At 46.7% G+C, this 24,226-nt stretch overlaps 1 protein-coding gene and 1 non-coding gene across 46 annotated transcripts in view; one reads left to right on the top strand and one right to left on the bottom strand.

The window, feature by feature from the left end:
* KCNMA1 (potassium calcium-activated channel subfamily M alpha 1) overlaps positions 1-24,226 on the top strand; it is a 771,468-nt gene that overhangs the window by 189,864 nt on the left and 557,378 nt on the right. The gene's annotated exons all lie outside the window — the stretch shown is intronic.
* On the bottom strand, positions 13,621-13,692 carry TRNAC-ACA (transfer RNA cysteine (anticodon ACA)). Its single transcript has one exon. It is a non-coding gene; the product is annotated as a tRNA-Cys (tRNA).

Here is a 24,226-nt window from a genome sequence, read left to right as displayed (position 1 = left end):
CTGACTGCCCAAGTAGCAAATCCCCTCTCTGCTCCTTTCTAGTTATGTGACCTTGGACAAGTTACTTAAGCTCTCTGAGCCTGTTTCCTCATTTGTAAAAATGAGGCTAATCATAGAACATATTTTAGGGGGTAAGATAAATGCATTTGAAGTACTTCTTAGGCAAAGACTTGGGACAGTAACTGATGCACTTAATATCCAACTGATAAATATCATTGTTATTTTCAATTAGAGAGCTTCGTTTGGATGGGCTCTCAGAAGAGGATATTGAATTAGGCAATTAGAAGATTATTAGTGACCTGAAGGAATAATTCTAGGAACATAATGGGATGGGAGGAGAAGCCAGAGCAGGGGTTTCAGTAGAGAGGAAGGTGGTAGAGAAGTCAAGGTAGTAAGTCTAGACCTAGTTTGCAGAAGGCTTATTAGAAATTGGGGAGAGAACTGGGGTAATGGCTTGAGAGGGAAAGGAATTTGGCAGTCAGAGGAGACTGGCTTGTGGGCCTCAGGAAGAGAGAAAAGGGGCAAGAGATAACGAAGGTTATACAAGTGCTGCCTTGCTCCTCAAAGTGTGGTCCCAAGGACCACCATCAGCTGCATCACTCAGGAGCTTGTTAGAAAAGCAGGATGCTGATGTTTATTAGAGAAGCTCTGCGCTGGTCCACAGATTCAAACTGCAGGATGGGAAGGGCCCTGCCAGGCTGTGGCAGGATGCTCAGATGCCCAGTCACAGCCCGAGTCAGGAGGCAGAGTGAGGAGGCAGAGGCCGTGGGCCAGCCGAGCGTTTTGTCACTTTTCCCTGGGGTCCGGGGACCTCAGGTAGAGCCCCCTGGAAGTGTTCTGTTGCCTTTTTCTCTTGTCAGTATGCTCTAACAGAAGTGGGGTGTTGGAAGAGCCATGGGAGCCCACGCTGCCTGCCCTGTGCAGTAATAAAGGAGGGGACACATACCCACCCGACTTGACACACGACATTTCGAGGGCGTTTTGAACAGCTAATCCAGAGAACACTTCCAGGGTTTGTGCCACATTCATGGTGTCTAATTGAAAAAGAAAACATTAGATGCTAACAGAAAGATTAAGTGTATTGACATGAAGGCATAGATTTCTAGCATCTGTTGAAAAAAAATCAACTGATCTGGCCGCATGGGACCTGACAGTGATCTGGATCTGCTGGATGTGCTTTCTAGATCACCATAGTCCCTGCTGACCCTTTCCGTCCTGTGTCCCCAACCTAACTTGTTAAAGCGTTTGAGTCTGTCACTGCTGGTGTGTGTAGCCTCTTGCTTTTAGGAAGTGGCCAGTGGCAGCCACATTGAGGGACTTGCCCAGGGTCATCTGTTTTGTCCACAGAGCATGGTTCTGGCTCCGAGTGTAGGTCTCTTACCTCTGTATCTTATAACCCCTCCCTCTGTGGGTTTATAGGCTCTGCCACCGGAAGCCCGCTTCAATCTCTATGAAATCCCATGTCTACTTCAGGGGGCCTTGGTTTGGGCTCTCGGGGGCCTAAACAGTTGCATTAGGAAGTGTGTATATGCCTGTTTTATGACATTCCCACAAACCAAGTTCCCCTTGGTGAGTTGCTCTGAATTTTCTATCCACAAATGTTCCTATACCTTTTCACTCCAAAATTTTACCTGTTGAAAAGCCTATTTAATAGGAACTTGACATTTAAAAAATCAACCCGAATCCCACCAGCTTAGTGTAGCAGCTTTCCCTATCTTTCCTTTAAAAAAATGTTTTCAGTCCCTGAAAAGCTCTTCTTATTTTACCCTGTGCCACTGACAATGTATTTTAGGTTGACTTCCTGCCTTCCACCCTCCTTCCCTCCCCTTTCCTCCCCTCTCTTTTTCTTTCCCTTTCCTTCCATCCTTCCCCAGCTGATAACCGCTGAGTAGCACAATGCTTCCATCCTACATTTAGGGTTTATAACACAATGCTTCCATCCCACATTCAGAGTTTATCTCCTGAAGGAGGATACAGTTGCCCGATCCTGCTCAGAAAGCATCCCAGGCCCACCCTTGGTAATGGAGCACTCTATTCTGCCACCTGGCTTGCCAGATAAGTTCCAGATCCTTGGGGGTAGAGAAGCTCAGCATCAAGGCTGAGCTGGAAACACCTGTCTAGCCCTTGCTTTTCCATCTCCTTAAGTGGAACATTTCAGCTGAGGGATCATGTGTGTGTGTGTGTGTGTGTATAGGATATGACTGGACTGATAGAGTTTTAGGTACCAGGAACCCTCTCCCTTTCTAGCCTGGTATAATCAGGTAATTTTCTTTTGATACTTCTGACTCATAATAAGTTATCTGTTCCATACAGTCATCTTTACTGTGTATGGCTTTCTTAGAATGTAGGTATGTGCTTTTGAAACAGTCATTGAATTATATGCCAGCAGGCATATTTTAGTACACAGTCATCATAAAATGCAAATGTTATGCAAACAGTATTTCCCTGGGAAGGCCATGCTCTATGTTGCTAGAAACAGCCACTGCTTTTGGGGCTGCAGTAGCTGTGTTACCTTGTGTGAGTTACTTTACTTCTCTGTGCTCAGTTTTCTTTTCTATAAAATAGAGCTGATCATTCCTAACCCTGCTGGGAGGGTTAATTAAAGGAGAAACGGTATGTAAGGGCTTCCCTGGTGGCTTGGTGGTAAAGAATCCGCCTGCAGTGCAGGAATCACAGGAGATATAGGTTCAATCCTTAGGTTGGTAAGATCCCCTGGAGGAGGGCATGGCAACCCACTCCAGTATTCTTGCCTGGAGAATCTTATGGACAGAGGAGCTTAGTGGGCTACAGTCCATGGGGTCTCAAAGAATCGGACACGACTGAAGCGACTTAGTATGCATGCACGGGCTGTGAAGTACAAGCAAAAAGCCTGGCAAACAGAGCAGAGACTCCACATCCTTCCCTCTTCTTTTCCCTACAAGTTTTCTTTAGAGCTTGAGAACCTGCCAAGGAGTTAATAATCTGTTAACAAACACTTAAGTGTTCCAGGGAAGCTCAGCCTACAAAGGATTGCTTTTCAAGAGGGAAGAATCTTCTTGTAACGTAAACAGTCAACTCTGATTTAGCTTTTAACTTGGTAGGACTCTGGTTTAACCTGTTGAGTTTTCTTTGCCTAGTTCTACCTGGAATTCTTGGAACTCTTCTCCAGTTGGGTATGTAGCTTGTGAAGGCCAGCTTTGCTGGGGTCTTCCTAATTTCCTTAGGAATGGACTTTGGACTGGGTCATGGTGCTAGTCTCCTCTAGGGGATCCAGATCTGCCTTCCCTTCCTGGTTCAGACATGCTCTGCACCTCCCAAGACTGATTCACTGTCTCCACTTCTTGGGGGTCCTCTGATGAAATTCCACGCATGGTCTAAAATTGAGAATAAAACCATTTGAAAAGCCCTCTCTTCATTCTGGATTCTGGGTCCCAAACAATTGAAGACTGACGATTCTTCTCTCTGTTGCTGCCAGCTGGGTGAGCTGAGCTCTTTCTCTCCCAACTCTGGTCTTTTTTGTCCTGATTTGCAACCCATGGGATATATTTAACACTGGAGGGAGGGCAGAAAATTTGGAAACCTAATTCAACCAGCAACCCAGTGTTGCTTGAGCATTGTCTGACATCCTCGTGCCTGACTTTGATGTTAAGCCATAAACTTATGGTATTACTGATTCTAGGTGTTGATGGAAACAATTCAGGCTTCAGGGTTTCTCCAAGTGCAGGAAGCACACAGTGGGTGGTTTTGGTACCTTCCAGTGATACGCAGATAAGACCTTGAATCACCAGGCAGAAGAGAGTCCTTTTTCACTTTTCTTCCAGTCCTGATTATCACATGTAGAGTATCTTGGTTTGGTGTTTTGTTTTTAATATGTATTCATTTATTTAGCTGTGCTGGGCCTTAGTTGTGGCACACGGGGTCCTCGCTCTCCATTTCAGCATGCGGGGTCGTTAGTTGTGGCATGTGGACTCTCATTTGCAGCATGCGGTTCTAGTTCCCTGACAAGGGATCAAACCTGGGGCCCCCTGCATTGGGAACTCAGAGTCTTAGCCACCTGACCGCCAGGGAAGTTTATCACTTTGGTGTTTTGAAAACTTCTCAACTCTCCGCCTTGTCCCCTTTGAACAAGGCATGGCCAGCCTTGGCTGAGAGCCTCTGTCAGCAATGGCATCTGGCTGGAATTTCGTGACCTGGTTTTGTTTTGCATTTTGATTATTTTGAAAGTTATCTTCTATTTTTTCACGCGTTATACCAGTTTTTCACATATAGCAGTGTTCTAAGGTTTTATTGAGATATATTTAATTAAAAACATGAGTCTGCTTAAAGAAGAAGCTGAAGAAGTGAATGGTGCAGGTAGCAAGTAAATGGGGCAGAGTGTGTGGTGGGCAGGTGTGAGTAGCTTAGGAGGCATTGACTGAGTCCCTCTCCTGGATTAGCCCCCCGAGCTGCTGACCTCGACTCCATTTTTGACCTTACCATTGACAGATCACATTGGGGTAACTTCCACCAGCCAGATAGTTCCTTGAAGGTGGAGGCACCATCTTTTTTTTTTTTTTTTTTAATATTTTCTATGTATTTATTTCTTTTTGTCCGTGCTGGGTCTGTGTTTCTGCTCAGACTTCTCTCTAGTTATGGAGGGCGGGGAAGCCCAGGCACCATCTTTTGCATCCTTGTCATCCCATGCTCCTCACAGGGACCTCAACACATTATTACTCAACTATTTAACGCAGATCGTGATGGACTTGTGGTGATCCTGGTGCAGCTGATTTCCTAGCAGTCGCTTCTGCCATGGGGAAAGTTGTCCAGAAGTTAAGAGTTGGGCGTTACTACAGATGTCAGAGGCTATGCTAGTCCCCCCCCCCACCTCCTCAGTGGTCCACACAGCCCTAAGGCTTGCCTTTGTGTGTTACTTCAGCGAGGCACGTGCTGTGTGTGTATGGTTGGGAAGCAGGAAGAAGCTTGTGCTAGCTGGTGATGTGGGCATACAAGTCCTGAGTTGGATGAGGGATGGGTCCCTTGGAGGCAGTGGCATGTTGGTGCTATAAAACATTTAGGGCTGGCTGTGGCTCTGACTGCATGGCAATTATCTTTGTGGCCTGGGCTCCAGGCTTGGGACAGGTAAAGCACTGGGTGTCACTCAGCCTTGATGTCACCCTGTTGGTGACACGGTTGGTGATGATCTGTCAAAAACTTGGGGTTCCCTGCCTTCTGGGCCTGGCAGGGCCACTGCCTCCCCATGGACCGTATGTGGGGCCTTTCAAGTGTGCGGGGCTCTGTTTTCTCACTGGCCTTTCAAAAGGATTACGTGCATGGGTACCAAGTCTCTTCAGTCCAACTCCTTGCAGCCCTATGGACTGTAGCCTGCCAGGCTTCTCTCTCCATGGGAGTCTCCAGGCAAGAATACTAGAGTGGGTTTTCATGCCCTCCTCAGGGGATCTTCCTGACCCATGGGTCGAACCTGCATCTCTTATGACTCCTGTATCAGCCAGGGTTCTTTATCACTAGTGCCACATGGGAAGCTCCAAAGGGACTGGGGACAGACAAATGAGCCTCTTTATTTCCAGATGTCACCACTGCTCCTTGGTGTGGCACGGGACACCAAAAGTAACCTCCAAAGTCTCTTCCCACTTTAAAGTTTTTTGAATCTGACCCTGGATGATTACACTGAGTTACAATGTAACTCGATTACATTGAGTTACACTGGTGTCAAATGAGGAAATTAAATCAGGACAACCACTTGCTTTGGATGAATTTCTTGCAGGTATCATAATACAATAGGATTAACCAGTGAGCAGGTCATCTTTGTCTTGTTCACCACCATAGGCCCAGCACCTAGCATAGTGGCAATAAAAATAGGCTCATGAAGTGAAAGAACAGGAGGTGATTATGTGAGTTTTGTGAGAAGTGGTAAATGAGCCCAAAGGAGGCAATGTCCCTTTGGCTTCTTGGTAAGCATGACCTCACCCTAGTAACTTGACAAGGGAAAGGGAAAGAGAAAGCAAGAGTGAAGATGAGGCTCTGGGTCTGGAATCCTGCAAGTGGGAGGGGCTGGCTGTGTGCTTTTCTGATCCAAGGTCCCGGCCTCCTAGTCACTGACGTCTGTCCCACAGCACAGACTTTAGGGGGGGGGCTGCAGGCAGTCTGCACTTGCTGCTGTATTCATGTTGCAGCTGCTGAGACACCCGTTGGCTGCAGCTGCCCCGGGGCTGAGCCCTCCGCATCTGCTCAGAGGCCTGCAGTCACTGCTGTAGGCTTCAGACTGGCTGGAGCCGAGGTAAAGCAGCAGAGGGGTCCCAGGCCTTCCCTCCAGCCTGGAACCCTCCCCACTCCTCGTGCTTACAGCCCCTCTGCTTGGAAAGTCACAAAGGGCCAGGAGCAATCCCTGAGATCCTCTTCTGCTCCCTAGGACTGAAAGAGTATCCCCAGGACCCCAGAGGTCGCGAGGTACAATTATATTTCAGTCATTATGAAAAATTGTAGAATGTCATGCTGTCAATAGTTTCCCTTTTAATATTATTTTGATTGTTTTGCAATCCAAGAATGAGAGCCAATCTATGGTCCCTCCAGTGCTCAGTCTGGGCAGCCGAGACCACCAGGAGGGTGAATGATCAGTTGTTACATGTGCTTGGGAAACGTGCCTTGATACACCGCCTCCAGGAGGGACGCTGGGGGTTGACCAATGTGAGTTAGAAATCGATCTTATCTTTTGGAACTCATGCAAGTGCAGAGATGGACAGTGGACGGTTCAGAGGAGGGGGAAGCTGCTGCCTTTAAAAGGAGTAGTTCTCTCTGCAGCCCAGAAGGCCAAGATGAAATGTGATCAAGAGTGTGAAGAGGGCAGAGAGGAGTGGTGACCTGTGAACTGTAATCAAGGCATGTCAGTGGTTCAGCCCTTGACCTTTGTTGGTTAGCATACTCCAAACTTTATCAAAGCCCACTCTGAGCCGGCCCCGATATGAAGGTGCACTGTGTTAAGACAGAGATGAGTTAGGTTAAGTGTCTCTGGTGGGGATTGCACTTGGATGGGCTGGGGAGGCACATGTGGATGTGATGTTGAGCTCCTGCCTGTATCCTCCATGGTCATGGCCATTACCTTGGTGAGGTCCTCCTCGACTTCACCTGCAGCAAGTGCCTGCTTGGTTTGTTCTCCGGGGAGTACTATGCTGACATTCACTAGCTTGAGCTCCCCAGGTGGATGTTCTCAGTGGTTGGTAGAACCATATTGTGGCATGGTTGTGAGAAGATGGACTTTTGTTGTGGATAGCGTCCAAACCATTTGTGCAGAAGGAGGTGGACTGGGATTCAGGGCTCCAGGCTGCTAGGCGTAGCTCTGCCCCACATCTGTTAATGGGACTTAGGAACAAGACTGGCTTATGCTTCTCTTCATCTAGTCAGTGGGAGAAAGGTTGCCTGGTGTATTGTGCCTGCATACACATGTACATATAAAAATCTCACAAGGTATTCTTTAGCTCTGAAAGATGTAAACCGATAATAAAAGCATCTTATTTGAGAAAGATCACAAAACAGTTAAAGTTATTAAACAGGTTTCTACTTCCTGTGGTCCTTTTCAGGGTCCTTAATATATGATACTAAGAGGTTGACCAAAAAAAGCTTTGTTTTCCATAAGATGTTATGGAAAAGACTGAACGTACCTTTTGGCCAATCCAATAATACAGTAAATCGCTGCAGTGGGGTACAGTGGGCAGTGATTCACAAACTTAGTTGATCATGGAATACTTGGGTTGTAGAGGAGCCTACTAACCAATGTTCCTTCGCATCTACTTTGGGAACCACTAGTCTAGATAAGTGGTCCTCAATCCATGATGATTTTTGCCCCCAGGGGACTTTTGGCAAATGTTTGGAGACATTTTACTTGTCACAACGTGGGAGGGCAGAAGAGTGCTACTAGCCTCCAGTAGATGGAGGCCAGAGATGCTGTTAAACTTTCTAAGGCATACAGGACATGCGCACATCAAGTTTATCTTGCCAAAATATCATTAGTGCCAAGGTTGAGAAACCCTGGATGAGATGGTCCCTAAAGTAGCCTTCACCCTCCCAGCTCTAACTTTTGGGGGAGTGGGCCTTTTGGTGACACTCCGTAACTTGGTGCACCTGTTTACCCAGGGTGATGTCTGGCCCTTTCACGTCATTGCTCTCTGGAAGGCAGCAGAGATGAGGTCATTCTGCTTTATCCTTGTTGATACTTGAACATTCCTGGCTCACAAGCCACGTACTCGTATATCCATAACCGCGGTCTGCATCTCTGGGAGCATGAGGGCTGGTGGCCAGGTGAGCAGAACACAAAGTCTCCCTTTCCTGGGTCTTATTTCCACTCTCAGTGGCCAAGTTGGGGGAGCTCACTCTGCTCTGTTGCCGGAGAGACTTGGATTTCAAAGCCCACACTGCCTGCCGGGAGCCGTTCCCACAGACAGTGCTGAGATTCCAAGAAGACTCTTCAGCTCACAGAGATTCATCATCTTTATGAAGTTTTAAAATCAGAGATGGGTTTTACAGATACTCAAGATATTCTGGCTTTTTGTGCTTCCTCTTGACCACACCCCCTGCTCCAAACACACATTGTCCTCCAGTAACCAAAACACAATAGGTAATGGAAATTCCATCACAGCTGACCCCCAGAGACCCAAATGGGACCAGTGCAATTATGTCTGAAGCATGGTGCTGTCGTGACTAATTAGCCTTTCACAGAAGTGAATGCTCCCCTGTACAACTTCAGGGAGATCAGCTGGTTGTGGCTTAAGGTAGACTATTTGTAGTATCTCTTCCTTTTCTGGGCTTCAGAGGCACACATCCTCTAAGGAGTCCCTGCCACCACCGGACCACATGAACAGTCCAACTCAAGGTGGAAATATACTTCCTGCCTGCCTCCTACCCCATCAGTCCTGTGCTTCTTCTCATCACAGGGCGCCTCGTTATCTTCAGGGGCATGAGCCATTTACCGAGACACTTGTTTCTCCCTGGGAAGGCTGTGTAGGCAAGGATCAGCAGGCTTAGCGAGGCCAGCTCTGTCACCAATGGTAACTTAGAATCGTCTTGAGGAAGCCATGGTGGAATCTGTCCCCTCTCTTTTCCATCCTAGGTGGTGGGGTGCATTGTCCTGTGTCCAGAGATCAAATGAGATCAAATGAGTGAAATTAATGCAACAAATTTTACTGGCCACTGGCCCTGGAGTGGGTTGTAGGAAACACCTTTTTCAAAAAAACACTCAGTGATGGGTGACTTATTGGATGAATAAGTTAATTGGTTCAGACTTTTATTGAGTGTTAACCATGTGCTAGGGAAGTGCTGCTGTTTCTTCTGAAGGCTGCAGAGTCTGCAACTACAAGACACAGAGAGGGAGACGGAAGGCGCTGTAAGGTTTTGGGCCAGGTGTTGGGGGGCAGCAAAGATCTCCCACCATCACAGTCAGCCCCCATTCGGTGTTACAGGTTCTGGCGCTTTGCTGAGTACTTTCTGTGTCTCAGCTAACCCTGCAGCTCCCCATCTGTTCACCCACTCAGTCACCCACCCTGTCATCCACCCACCCAGCCCACTGCTAATCCTCCACCCAGCCATCCTCTATCCGCTCTCCCAGCTACCCCTTCAGCCACCTTCTGCAGTGGGCCTTAACAACCTCCATTTCCAGGTGAGCCAACTGATGCTTATGGGAGGTTAAGAACCACCCAAGTTGTAACCAGACCTCAACTCGTTTTTCCAGCACACTCTGAAGCCATGCTCTTAATTCTGTGCCTCCCACGAGTGCTGATTTGAATTCAGGTCCTTAGCGCCTAGCTTGTACCCAGTCTCCACAACCTCAGTGCTCCAGCCAGGCTCAGGGCTCTGGGGAGGGTCAGAGTGACCACCCAGAATGTGACAGCACCATGCTGCTTACATGCAGTAGGCAGGGCTTTCCAGCTTCAGGAAGGATTGTTGTGTGCTCAGAAATTACATGTTTACCTGTTAGAACTGAAATAACCTAAGAGGAATTTTTCAGGCCATGGCTACAACCCATAAGTGGATCATAAAATCAATTTAGTGGGTCACAACCAATGCAAAAAAAAAAAAAAAAGGATATGAAAGTACATCCCGAGTAATAAGGTTAGATGTTGTTCCATGAGCCTTGTGTTGCAGTTACTTATATACTAGATATGTATGAGTCACAATGGAAAATAAATTTCTTACTGTGGGTGAAGCTTACAAATTTGAAAGCACCACCCAGGAGGGGAGTTGGGCAAGCCGCCAGCTACAGAGACAGGCACGCTGTGTGTGCTCTTTGAAGCTCTGCTTGGTGGGTGGGTTGAAGGGGAAAAAGGACACAGCAGGTCTTGGCAGGTCAGTCAGCAAGGGTTGGCTGAGAGCCCACTCTGAACTGGGCTTTGTTGGTGTTTTGGGGGCTTCATGATGTTAGACAGGAGGTCCCTGCTGACCTTGAGTTCTTCCTTTCCAGTGCGAGAGAACAGCTCTTCCCAGCAAGGAGAGGGGATGTAATAGGCAGTGTCTACAAGAATAATGATGGAACAGTGCAATGTAGCTCTGGTTAAGAGCATGAACTCCAGGGTAGCCGGCCTAGGTTTAAATCCTAGCTCAACTCTATCTCTTACAGTTCACAGCTTTGGGTAGGTCACCTAATCTCTCTGTGCCTTAGTTTTCTCATCTGTAAAATGGGCGTAAGAAGGATACACACTGTGTGAAGTTATTATGAGGATTGAGTTAGTATTTACAGAATGCTCAGAACAATGCCTGGCCCAGAGCCACCATATATGTATGTATGTGTTTGTTATATCTGGTGGCTCAGATGGTAAAGAATCTGCCTGCAATGTGGGAGACTCAGGTTTGATCCCTAGCTTGGGAAGATCCCCTGGAGAAGGGAATGGCAACCCACTCCAGTATTCTTGCCTGGACAATCCCACGGACAGAGGAGCCTGGCGGGCCGTAGTCCGTGGGGTTGCAAAGAGTTGGACATGACTGAGTAGCTGATACTCGTTACATGAAGGTGAGCATATGAGCTTTATCTGAGTGTCAAACAGGAAGCTTTACCAAGGCTTAGAGCAGGCCTGGATGATTATTTTTCTAATATTCTTCTTCCCATCATTCAGTTTAGTTGCTCAGCCGTGTCTGACTCTTTGCGACCCCATGGACTGCTGCGCCCTAGGCTTCCCTCTCCACCACCAACTCCATCATCTTCCCATCGTGGTCATCCATAACTACTGTTTTCTCATCATAAAAATATTCTAGACACGGTGCAGAGTCTCCTATGTATGTCCTTCTGTCCAGGGAAGTGGGGCTTCTTATGTCCATTTCTCAGATGGCGATGTGGCTTGCTTAAAGAGGGGCCAAGCCAGGCCCCAGCCCCTGGTGGGTCTGGTTCTGAGACCTGTGCTTTTGAACCAGAGGGTGCATCCTGTCCTTGGCCTGCCGCCTCTGCTTTCTTTGAAGATGTGGCTGGTTTGGTCCTTTTCTGGCCCAGAGAAAAGGGTACTGTTCTCTCCACTGGGCAGAAGGAGGGTTTTGAAGCACACTGGTTCTGTGGAGTGCCCCAGCCCTCCCTGAGGGGTGACTCACAGAGCCACAGGGAGAGCTGGCTTCCCGATGGCGTTCACAGCTGCTGGAGCCCCCAGACAGCCTTGCTGGGGGCTGTGCTGGGGTCTGAGAGGTATCAGCAGCCTGCTGTTCCCCACACCTGGCTCATCCTCTCTCAGTCTGAGATGCAAGGCCCCGCCTGGGCGGGGAGCCCATGACAGATGCAGCTCCTCTTTGAAGTGCGGGACTGAAGAGACTTCCAAACAGGAAGCATGGCCCAGCAGAAACCCATGCATTTTTAAAGGCTCTCCTGCCTTTGGAAGAAGGTCCCCGAGAAGTGCTGGAATCATTAGGGTGCTTAGTTATCTGGCTCAGCTCCAGGGAACCCAGGATATCAGTTATGGTCTCAGCAGAAGTCCTGCCACCTGGGCAAAGCTGGAGGGCAGCCCGCCTGCCCCACCAGGGTGCCGGGCCCGCATCCTTTTGATCCCTGACTTATTAATGAGCTTTGATTGCTTGTTGCATGCCTACTGCATATTCACTAGACACAGTGCTGGATATAGATCTATATCTATAACTATAGAATATATAGTCTAAATATATATAAATATATATTTGTGGCATCCCACTCCAGTATTCTTGCATGGAAAATTCCATGGACAGAGGAGCCTGGTGGGCTGCAGTCCATGGAGTCTCAAAGAGTCTGACATAACTGAGCAACTGAGCATAATATAAAATATATAAACACATAAGAATATATATTATTAATTAATATGTATTATTAATAAGTATATGTTGATATATTATTAATATACATTCTTATTAATTCTTACACCCTGGAAGTAGAGGCTGTTTTTATTGTCTAAGAACCTCCTGTGAGCATTCCTTCCATGAGTGTTGCAAAGGTAAATTGTTGAATGAATAAATGAACATGGGCCTTCATTTCTAACCCCTTATGGAGATACAGAAGATCCCTGTGATGAGAGCACATGCCCACTGACAGCCTGTCTGAGCTCCGCTTGGCTGCTTACTGGCTGTGTGACCATGGGCGAGTGTCTTGACTTCTCTATGCCCCTGGTCCTCATCTGCAGAACGGGAGATATTCGTACTAGTTGTGAGGATGAGAAGGATTACAACCCCCTTGCCAAGCATTTCTTATCATTTTTATCTTACAGCTCAGGAACTTGAGTTTTCGAAGGGTTAAATAATCTGCTGCAGTTTGTGGGGCAAGTTTAGATTATAAACAAAGCAAACAAAAGAGGAGGCAGATCTGCAAAGCCGGGACTGTTTGTCCTCTGTGACAGCGTGCCATTCCTCTGGCTAGATTAATTCTCAGCTCTTAAGTCAGAGGCTGAGAGGCTGATGTTCCAGAAGTCCACCCTCCCAGACAGAGACTAATGTGCTGTTCATGGGTTGACCGGACGTTTGAAATGAGATGCTGGCCTTGGAAGGGATGAGGGAGGGAACACTTAGCTCCCAGATTTGGGGAGGGGAGGGACTCTGCTCATCTCAAAGAATCAGACCCCTCTTTTATTTTTCAAGGGCCTTGGGGGTGGGGGGGACAGCATCCTGAAAATCTGACCTGCTGCAGCAGAACTAGGCTTTACAGGCTTTGACCTACCTGTAAAATATCTGAAGGTTTCCAAGTTCACACTGACTCTGTGAGCAGGCAGCCCTGGGTTAGCGCGGACTGGAGAGGCAAGGAAGGCATTTGGTTGGTTCTCATTTTTATTCTATGGTCTCTGAGCTTGAGAATAGAGTCCCTACCCCCTGGCGTCCCCTTTCTCTTCATCAACAGTGACACGCTGTGTCCACATTCCCTTCTTGGCGCCGTCCTAGGGTATCGGGCACACAACAGTGTCTGCCTCTTTTCAGAATAAAAATTATACCCCTTATTTTTCAAAAACAAGAGGGGTATAATTTGTGACTAAAACCAAGGTGCTCAGACTGTGAAAATATCTGCTGCTTGGATGTTTCTGTGTCGCCTGAAAGCGAAAGTGAAGTCGCTTAGTTGTGTCCAACTCTTTGGGACCCCATGGACTGTAGCCCACCAGGCTCCTCTGTCCCTGGGATTTTCCAGGCAAAAGTACTGGAGTGGGTTGCCATTTCCTTCTCCGGGGGATCTTCCCAAGCCAGGGATCAAACCTGGGTCTCCTGCACTGTAGGCAGATGCTTTACCGTCTGAGCCACCAGGGAAGCCCTCAATTAGAGAAGTCATTTCTAGCTCAGATCTGGAGAAGAAACTCTTTATTTGTTAGTGAGAAGCCCTTTGTGAGTGTCTTCCAGTGAGAAACGGGACCAGTCGAGCAAGTACGGGCAAAGCCAAGTCTCCTTAATTTATTCATTGACTCTTCCTTTTTTTTTTTTTTTAGGCTAGGAAACAATCACATACTTTTGGCCAAAACCAGCCCTGGGGCAGGAATCCAACAAAACATCATACTAATTAGATAATCTAATTTCCAGAGAGAGACCCCAGCTCAAACTACTGCCTTGCTAGCAGTGATGCAGAGATGACAAAAGGATCAGTGAACAGAGGCCCATCATTCCCTTGAAGTTCACATGGACCCTCACCAAGGTTAGGGCTTGGCCGGAGCTTCACCTGAGTTTTCTGTGTGTGTGTGTGGGGGGGGATATCTGTAATAGTGAGAAATACCATGCTTAGAGGAAAAAGTGCTATAAACTGGATGACTTAAATAAACAGAAATTAACTTTTTCATTGTTCTGGAAACCAGAAGTTCAGAATCAAGGATTTGCAGGTCTGTATTCCTGAAACCTGTAGAGGAGGCTCTGTCCTCGCTCTCCGCTTCCAGGGTGGTCGTCCATCCTTGCATTCCCTGGCTTGCTGCTGCAACACGCCAGTCTCTGCCTCTATCCTCGTGTGGGCTTCTTCCTGTGTCTCTGTCTTCTCAGGGCCTCCTCCTCCCTGTTTTACTCTCTCCTCCTTCATAAGCACGCACATGATATTGAATTAATGACTCACTTGGTTACATCTCCAAAGACCTTATTTCCAAATAAAGTCGTGGTCACAGGTACTGGGGTTTAGGACATAAACATATTTGGAGGGGAATGCAGTGCAACCCATTATGTATAGACGCCTTGTCTGAACACTCAAGAGATGGATCAGGCTTTCTCCTGCCAGTGTGAAGAAGTGAACAAGCTGGGGTTCTCCTGGAAATCAGGTTCCTGGAAGGAGGAGAAAACTGCAGGTAGAGGACTTGAGCTCTGAATGTCCTTTTTTCCAGATCTGTGTTTCCTTAGATGGGTTCTCCAGACTAGCAGCATCTACATCAGCTGAGAACTTGTGAGAAATGTCAGTTCTTAGGCCCCACCCCAGACTTCAGTTCAGTTCAGTCACTCAGTATTGTCTGACTCTTTTCGACCCCATGAATTGCAGCACGCCAGGCCTCCCTGTCCATCACCAACTCCCGGAGTTCACCCAGACCCATGTCCATCGAGTCGGTGATGCCATCCAGCCATCTCATCCTCTGTCGTCCCCAATCCCTCCCAGCATCAGAATCTTTTCCAATGAGTCAACTCTTCGCATGAGGTGGCCAAAGTACTGGAGTTTCACCTTTAGCAAAATTCCTTCCAAAGAAATCCCAGGGCTGATCTCCTTCAGAATGGACTGGTTGGATCTCCTTGCAGTCCAAGGGACTCTCAAGAGTCTTCTCCAACACCACAGTTCAAAAGCATCAATTCTTCGGCGCTCAGCCTTCTTCACAGTCCAACTCTCACATCCATACATGACCACAGGAAAAACCATAGCCTTGACTAGACGAACCTTTGTTGGCAAAGTAATGTTTCTGCTTTTGAATATGCTATCTAGGTTGGTCATAACTTTCCTTCCAAGGAGTAAGCGTCTTTTAATCTCATGGCTGCAGTCACCATCTGCAGTGATTTTGGAGCCCCCAAAAATAAAGTCTGACACTGTTTCCACTGTTTCCCCATCTATTTCCCATGAAGTGGTGGGACCGGATGCCATGATCTTCGTTTTCTGAATGTTGAGCTTTAAGCCAACTTTTTTCACAGTCCACTTTCACTTTCATCAAGAGGCTTTTGAGTTCCTCTTCACTTTCTGCCAACTGAACCAGAAAATCTAGGGTGGGGCTCAGCCACCTCTGTTGGATGGTTCTGATGCTACAGTTCAAGGGTTATTCTTGTATGTTTTTGTCTTTTGTTCTTACTGCAGTGCTTTCAGATGGGGTTGCCTGTTGATGCTGGAAGATGTTTTGGGTTAAAGTAGATATTAATAGTTCTGGAACTTCCTAGTGGTCCAGTGGTTAAGACTTTGCCTTGTAGTTCAAGGGGTGTGGATTTGGTCCCTGGCTGGGAACCCCGTGGACTGTAGCCTGCCAGGCTCCTCTATCCATGGGATTTCACAGGCAAGAATACTGGAGTGGGTTGCCATTTTCTTCTCCAGGGGGTCTTCCCAACTCAGGGATTGAACCCATGTCTCCTGCATCTTCTGCATTGGCAAGCGGATTCTTTACCACTAGCACCACCTGGGAAGCCCTATTTCAGGCTCTGCAGGAGCCTAAAATCTCTTTGCCTTGGGGTCAAAAAACCAAAACAACTGATATTGTAACACATTCAATAAATACTTTAAAAATGGACTACGTTGGGACTTCCCTGGTGGTTCAGTGGTTGAGAATCTGGCTGCCCATGCAGGAGACATGGGTTTGATCCCTGGTCCTGGAAGATCCCATGTGCTGTGGAGCAACTAACCCAGCAAGCTGCAGCTACTAAGCCCATGAGCCTAGAGCCTGTGCTCTCTGCAGTGAGAGAAACCTCTCTCATGCTCTCTGCATGAGAGGCCAGCACACCAGAACTAGAGAGTAGCCCCCACTTGCCTCAACTCGAGAAAGCCCATGTGCAGCAATGAAGACCTAGCACAGCCATAAATTAAAAAAAAAAAAAAAAAAAGATTCTCTAAAAAGAATGATTTATGTCAAAAAATCTTTTTTTTAAAATTTTTTCTTAGATAGTAAGCTATTTATTTTATATAATATTTATTGGGTATTTATTGTATATGAAACACTATTGTACATCCCTGGTAGAATGCAAAGATGAATAAGGCACAGTTCCTGTTCTCAAGGATTGGATAATGTATGTGGAAGGGGGTGAAGGTGGAGACTAGAGGCTAGAAGAGTTTGTTAAATATAGTAGTTCAGTCCAGTTCAGTTGCTCAGTCATGTCCAACTCTTTGTGACCCCATAGACTGCAGCGTGCCAGGCTTCCCTGTTCATCACCAACTCCCGAGCCTACTCAAGCTCATCGCATCAGTGATGCCATCATATAGGTGAACCGGCCTCAAAACCTGAAATGTATGTTTTGCTGTGGCAGTGTTGGTTTTGTTTTGGTATGAGCCATTGTATAGTTCTATGGTCTAAGTCAAACAAGTTCTGTGACTAGCTCCGAGCTTTTGATATGCTTTATGCACTGAACATTGAAAATTTCCAGGAAAGGAAACAGTAGCATTTTCAAATTTCATTGATAAAAGAAGTCCTTCTGTACGGAGTATCCCATTGGACTGGCATTCTGTAGAGTATGCACTGGGAAACACTGCTCCCGTCCACATATGAAGGCATTCAGCAAACTTTTTATGAATCATCTTCTAAGAACCAGGCCCTGTGTTGGGGGAACAGAGCAGTGAAGACATAGTTTCTCTCTCCATGGAACTGAGAACTTGTGCTGGGGCTGGCAGACTGCAGGCTGTGGGCCAAGCCTGTCCTGCCGTCTTTTTTTTTTTTTTAATGGCCTACTAGCTCAGAAAGGTTTTTTCATTTTTTTTGAGCTGAAAAAATTTTTAATAAAGGATATTTTATGAAATGTGAAAATTCTATGAAATTCACATTTCAGTGTCCATAAATAAAATGTGATTGGAACACAGCCGCTCTTGTTTGTTTACGTTTTATTTCTGACCACTTTTGTTCTGTGATGACAGAGTTGATTAGTTGCCAAAGAGATTTTAGGCTCCTGCAGAGCCTGAAATAGGGCTTCCCAGGTGGTGCTAGTGGTAAAGAATCCGCTTGCCAATGCAGAAGATGCAGGAGACATGGGTTCAATCCCTGAGTTGGGAAGACCCCCTGGAGAAGAAAATGGCAACCCACTCCAGTATTCTTGCCTGTGAAATCCCATGGATAGAGGAGCCTGGCAGGCTACAGTCCACGGGGTAGCAGAGAGTCAGACAAGACTGAGCACCCATACGTCCAGAGCCTAAAATATTTGCCAGCTGACCCTTTACAGTTGACAGCTCCTGCTGTATGGAAGCACAGAGGCTGTGAGCAAGTATTTGTGGATGCCTTGAATGTTTTGGAGGAGGAGTGAAAGCGCCACGTGATTAAAGAGCTTTTCCTCAGTGGAGGTGGAGGGGCCATTAGGGAAGGCTTGCTGGAGAGAGAGCTCAAGTCTGAGTGGGAAGTCTAGAATATGACTGGGTGGAGAAGGTTGTTTCAGGGAATGGTACATGCAAATCCATGAGTCATAAAGGAGACCCACTCATGGAAGGAAGGGAAGAAAGTCCAGTATGGCTGGAGAGGAAGAAAGGTGAGGCTGAGAGTGGTTTCATATGTGGATCAGATATAAGGCAAAACCCAGACATCCAAGAACATCCCTGAAGGCCATGCTGAGGATGCTGAACTTGACCCTGAGAGCAGTGGGGAGTCATGGAAGAGTTTAAGCACAGGGATGATAGAAGTGATGTCAACTGTGCGAGATCTCTCTGGCTTAGTGTGGAGGATGGATGGGCTGCTAAGTCGCTTCAGTCGTCTCCGACTCTGTGCGACCCCATAGACGGCAGCCCACCAGGCTCCCCCGTCCCTGGGATTCTCCAGGCAAGAACACTGGAGTGGGTTGACATTTCCTTCTCCAATGCATGAAAGTGAAAAGTGAAAGTGAAGTCACTCAGTCGTGTCCGACTTTTAGCGACCCCATGGACTGCAGCCCACCAGGCTCCTCGGTCCATGGGATTTTTCCAGGCAAGAGTACTGGAGTGGGGTGCCATTGCCTTCTCTGGGAGGGTAGATGGGGCACTGGAGCAAAAGCAGATACCTTATTATTAATTATGAAGCCTAGCAGTCAGTCTGGGGAGAGAAGGTGTGGGTAGGGGGAAATGCGTGATTGGAGGTGCAGAGGCTTTCTGTGATACTCACCGCCTTCGTGCTGGACCCTGTGTGTTTTGTGATAGCCTTCTACATGATGGGCCTGCATCCTCTTAGACCCTGACTTATCAATGAGCATTGATTGCTTGCTGCACACACTACATATCCATTAGAATCAGTGCTAGATGTAGAGATATATTTATCTTTATTTAGAATATAAGTTTGTATAGATGTAGTAATTAATAAGAATATACATATTCTTGTTATATGTTGATATTTACAGATGTAGGTATGTATTCGTCTAGAATATGTATTTATATTCTATAGATATAAGAATTTATAATCAATATATTTTATAGAATACATTCTAAAGAATGTATAATATATATTTCACAGAATATATATATATTCTGTGAAAGTGAAAGTTTTAGTTGCTTGGTCATGTCCAGCTCTTTGCAATCCCATGGACTGTAGCAAGACTGCTCTGTCTGTGGGATTTCTCAGGCAAGACTACTGGAATGGGTTGCCATTCCCTTCTCCAGGGGATCTTCCTAATCCAAGGATCAAACCTGGGTCAGCCACAGTGTAGGCAGATTATTTACTCTCTGAGCCACCAGGTATGTGCCCCTATATATATTCTATATATATGAAAATTAATATGCCAGGATTCTGACCTCAGGATTCTTAATTGGAAGGGATGATGGATGCTTGAACATATCGAGGGCTGATAACTAGAGGAATAAATAATACTGTGAGGGGACAGAGAGTAAGGTTTGAGTGAATATCATTGAGAGGTGTTAATTCTTATTAAGAGATCTGGAGAGGCTTCATGGTGGAGGTGCCTTTAAACAGTTTTGAATAATGTCCTGCATTTGGAAAGAACTGTAATTAGTCCAACAGGACCAAAACAATGGACTTGTGACAGTATGAGGTGTGTATACAGCAAAGGGCTCAGGAAGCAGTGTGGCTGGAATGAGTGATGAGTGGAAGCTTATGGAAGGTGAAGAGGTGGTCCTGAGGCTCTTGATCTGGCATGGAACTTGACCTAGTCTTCTGACTGATTTAATGTTCTTGCCACTTTAATCAAGGCTGTGCTGAGACCATGAGCAACTCTCAGGAGTAAATCTGCAGGGCAAGAGAAGACTCTCTTTCTCTGATGGCCAGGGGTCCTGCCTACCTCATTTCATGACCTCCTGAGGCAAGTATAAACAATAAAACACACCCCCTCCCCATCGCCTTGTTTATAGGCTCATATCCAACAGCAGACTGTTATATTATCAAGTCCTCTAGGGTTCCTAGCCCTTTCATCCCATGGCTGTGTCTGTTTCTGACTTCTGCTTTGACATTCTTCTTCTGGGTGGTGCCTGCCCCTCAAAACTGTGAGGTGTTTTTTTTTTTTTTTCCAAAACAAATAACTTTTTATTGAAGTATGGTTGATTTACGATGCTATATTTGTTTCAGGGGCTTCCCAGATGGCTCAGTGGTAACGAATCTGTCTGCCAATGCAGGAGATGCAAGAGGTGCAGGTTTGATCCCTGGGTCAGAAAGATCCCCTGGAGAAGGGAATGGCAACCCACTCTAGTATTCTTGCCTGGAAAATTCCATGGACAGAGGAGCCTGGTGGGCTGCAGTCTATGGGGTGGCAAAGAGTCGGACACGACTGAGCGTGCATGGATTAGTTTCAGATGTTTAGCAAAGTGATTCAGTTATACAGACATTCACAAGTGCATATCTATTCTTTTTCAGATGGCTTATTATAAGATATGAAACGTAGTTCCCTGTGCTGCACAGTAGATCATTGTTGTTTGTTTTATATGTAGTAATGTGTGTGTATATTAATCCCAAGCTCCTAATTTATTCTCCTCTTTCCCCTTTGATAACCATAAGTTTGTCTTCTATGTCTGTGAGTCTTTTTCTGTTTTGTACATTCACTTGTATATATATTTTTAGAATCCACATATGAGTGATATCATGTTTGTCTTTCTCTGTCTGACTTCAGTTAGTATGATAATCTCTAGTTCTATTCATGTTGCTGCAGATGGAGTCACTTCATTCTTTTTTATGGCTGATTAATGTTCCATGTCCGTTATCCATTCATCTGACGATGGACATGTAGGTTGCTTCCATGTCTTGGCTGTTGTAAATTAGTACTGCTGGGTACATTGAGGTGCATGTATCTTTCGGAGTTAGAGTTTTCATCTTTCCTGGATATACGCCCAGGAGTGGAATTGCCGGATCATATGGCAACTGTAAGTTTTTTTTTTTTTTTAAGAAACCGCTATACAGTTATTTATAGCGGCTGCACGGATTCATATTTCTACCAACAGTAGGAGGGTTCCCTTTTCTCTACACCCTCTCCAACATTTATTATTTTAGACTTTTTGATAATAGCTATTCTGACCAGTGTGAAGTGATACCTCATTGTGGTTTTTTTTTTTTTTTAATCATTTTTCTAATAATTGGTGATGTGGAGCATCTCTTCATGTGCCTGTCGGCCATCTGAATGTCTTCTTTGAAGAAATGTCTATTTAGGCTTCTGCTCATTTTGGGGATTGATTTGTTTGTTTTTTTGATATTGAGATGTATGAGCTCTTTATATGTTTTGGAAATTAATTGATTGTTGGTCACATCATATGCAAATATTTTCTCAAATGATGCAACTGGCAGGGCTTTTAATGAGGTTTTTCTTGGTTCTTGGCCCTGTTTTCAGGGCTGTGATACAGGGTTACTTGCAGTCTGAGTCTCTGTCATGTCCCATAAGATACTTAATAAAGGTGGGTGATGATGGCAGGCCCCTTAAAAACAGTTTGGCTGATTTATTTTTAGATGTCTTTTCAAATGTGAAATAAAACAAATATACAGAAAAGTGTATAAAATATGAAAGTACAATAAAAAAGTGAATGATCAGGAGACAATCCAGGTAACCAACCAGGTCAAGGAATAGAATGGTGCCGGGGTCCCCAGGAGCTTCTCCGCATGTTCCTTCTCCTTACCTGGCTTCTCACCTCTGACGCATCAGTGCCAAGGAACGCTAGTAACAACTCTGTCCAGCTTCCAGTCAGAAAAGCAGCTGCAGAAGGAGAAGAAAAACAGAACCTTGGTATTCAGGCAACAATCTGACCTTTCTTCAGAGCAGCCCACACAAAGGAGGTCTGGTCTCCGTGAGTTCCAGGGGCCAGGCTGACAGTTGTTATGGAAACATGGGGCTCGCAGGATGGTGGCTCAGGTGATGTGGCCACAGCACTCAGCCGGGGGCTCCCCTGCTGTAGGGCTCTTGTCTCATTGCAGTTTTTATGTACTTCTGACAAGAAGCTCCTGAGATTTAAAAGAAGATTCCTCTCTCGTGTTAGCTTCCTCCCAGCATCCTCCTGACCCAGCCACACTTCATTATTGCAGATGGAGCACTACAGGAGGAAGAGAATGCTGCTGTTGATCCAGGGGAGACTGTGGGTCCTTAGGCGAGAATGTGGCAGAACTAAGTAAGAGTTCAGTAATCATTCATTAGCAAATGTGACGTGCAGGTTTCAGACAGCTTTGCAAGCTGATTTTTCTAACAATTGTCTTGGGCCCCTCTCTGATTAGAGTTTGTGTTTATGGAAGGATGCCCATCTGACCAGGCATAAGGGGAAAAGCAATCTACGTCGGAAGAGATGGCTGAAAGGCTTCTAGGAGAACGGTGTGTGTGCCTTTTGAGATTTCAGTTCTTGAATCACTCACCCCAGTAGCTCTTCAGTATTTATAATGGGTGCACTGCAATTAGATTTGCAAATTCAGAAAATTGGGGAGTGGTGAGGGCTCCCGTGGGGAGGGAGGCCCCTGTGTTTGCAAGTACGTGGGTTGCATGCACTTTGCTTTGGCTTCCTGTGGACTCTATTTCTGACTTCATCTTTGGGCTGGACCTGCTACTTTGTCAAGTGTGCCCTCCTGACCGAGGTCTGGAGACAGGGGAAGGGTGTGGGTGCCCCGGGGGCAGCGAGCCGCCACGTCCAGACGCTCGGTGTGCTCTGTCTGGGTGGAAAACCTCATCTGAAGCCAGACTGAATCACACCAGTTTCTAAGACATTCTTCAACCATGTTAGGCAAAAGAGTCCCCCGCTGACAAGCTGGGATAGAAGGAAACCTGATATAATTTTGGAAAAACCTTCTTCGAGAAAGAAGGTTCTCACAGCTGCTGAGCCTCTCCCCGACGTCCAGGGTTGGAGGGGTCCCAGGCCACAGGGAGGAGATTGATGGGTCCAGGGGTGCCAAGTGGAGAGTGGAGGCTTTGCAGGGCTGGGGTGCTGGCCATTCCCAACTCGCAGTAGAAGGAGAAGGAGAAGCAGTTGTCAGAACACAGTAGAAATAGAAGAACCCTCCCCTCTCCCCCGGCTGTTGAATTATTGTTATTATTTCACATTAACAGCCAGGCCAGACTCTCTTGCATTTGGCTGCTGTGTTGGAAATCCAGATCCAGGCTAGGGTTGTGGGAACCCAGAAGCATAGGAGGCTGGAGTTTCAGAGCCCAGCCAGGCTTCCAAGGTGGGTGCAAGCTCAGAGCACAGGGAGACAGGCCTCTCTGCAGACCCCCAGCAATCTGTGCCTGGGTCCTCACACTGCTAACATCACTGGGTCTTGAGTGTATCTGTATGCCTGATCACCTGGCATCCCTCTGCCTCCTGAGGTCTCTCTGACTTGCTGGGCCTTGGTTTCCTGAATGGGGGTCATGTTTCCCATTGGGAAAGGCTCTGGGGCAGGGGGAGTGGCCTTTATTGCAACAGCTCTTTTGACCTGAAGCCAAACCCCATCCAAGTTCAGCAAACGGAAGAGGTGGAAAAATATTCAGTCGGTGAGGTCTATAGGCATGTATTGGGTTAGGTCCTAAATTGTGGTGGAAATTTTCCTGGAATGGGTTAGATCCTTTTGTAAACAAGAACATTCATCTTTTTTTGACTGACGTGCCTAGTGAGGCGTGTGCCTCTCAGAAGCCCCATGACATGTATTCTTGTTTGGGATTTGGTGTTTGTATTTGAAAATGTAGCTGCTCGGAGGAACATCAGTGTGGGAGCCAGCAGTCCTGTTCAAGCTTCAAGTCATGGAAACTGGCCTGGTTGGGCCAGGATGTCAGTGGTGCCCGGGGAAGGGCCTGCTTTTCCAACGCCTCCTAAGCCGTGTTTTACTTTACTCATTCAGTGTGCATACCTGCTCATCACTTGCTGTATGCCACACACTCTGGATAGCTTAAAAAATGGACCTTGACTTCAAGGATCTTTCAGGCTAATTGGGGCATTCTGACATGCATGGATGAGAAGACAGCTAAGGCTGCCAGCCAGGGCCCGTGCGGTGTTGAGAGAGAGTGGATTGTGGGCACTGGGGTTAGGACATGGAGGGCTGTCTGTCATCTGGAGACGGCACCACTGGGCTCCTGGGGCTTGATGGAGCAGAATGAAGATGGGCGGAGAGAAATGCAGAGGGCATTCCTGGGATGGGAATAGCTGTAGAGGTCATGAGGACTGGGTCCTCCCAGAGAAAGCTGGTGGGGGAGCGGGCTTAGTTAGGAGTGGGAGGGCAGCCGGCAGGCCTGAAGACTGGGTCTTGGGGATATGGAAGGAGCAGATTTGGCCAAGGCAGTTTCCTCCTGGAGCTTACCCTCT

Source organism: Bubalus kerabau, chromosome 1 (assembly GCF_029407905.1).
Source record: "Bubalus kerabau isolate K-KA32 ecotype Philippines breed swamp buffalo chromosome 1, PCC_UOA_SB_1v2, whole genome shotgun sequence".
NCBI classification, from domain to species: Eukaryota; Metazoa; Chordata; class Mammalia; order Artiodactyla; family Bovidae; genus Bubalus; species Bubalus kerabau.
This window is presented reverse-complemented; position numbering and strand designations above follow the sequence as displayed.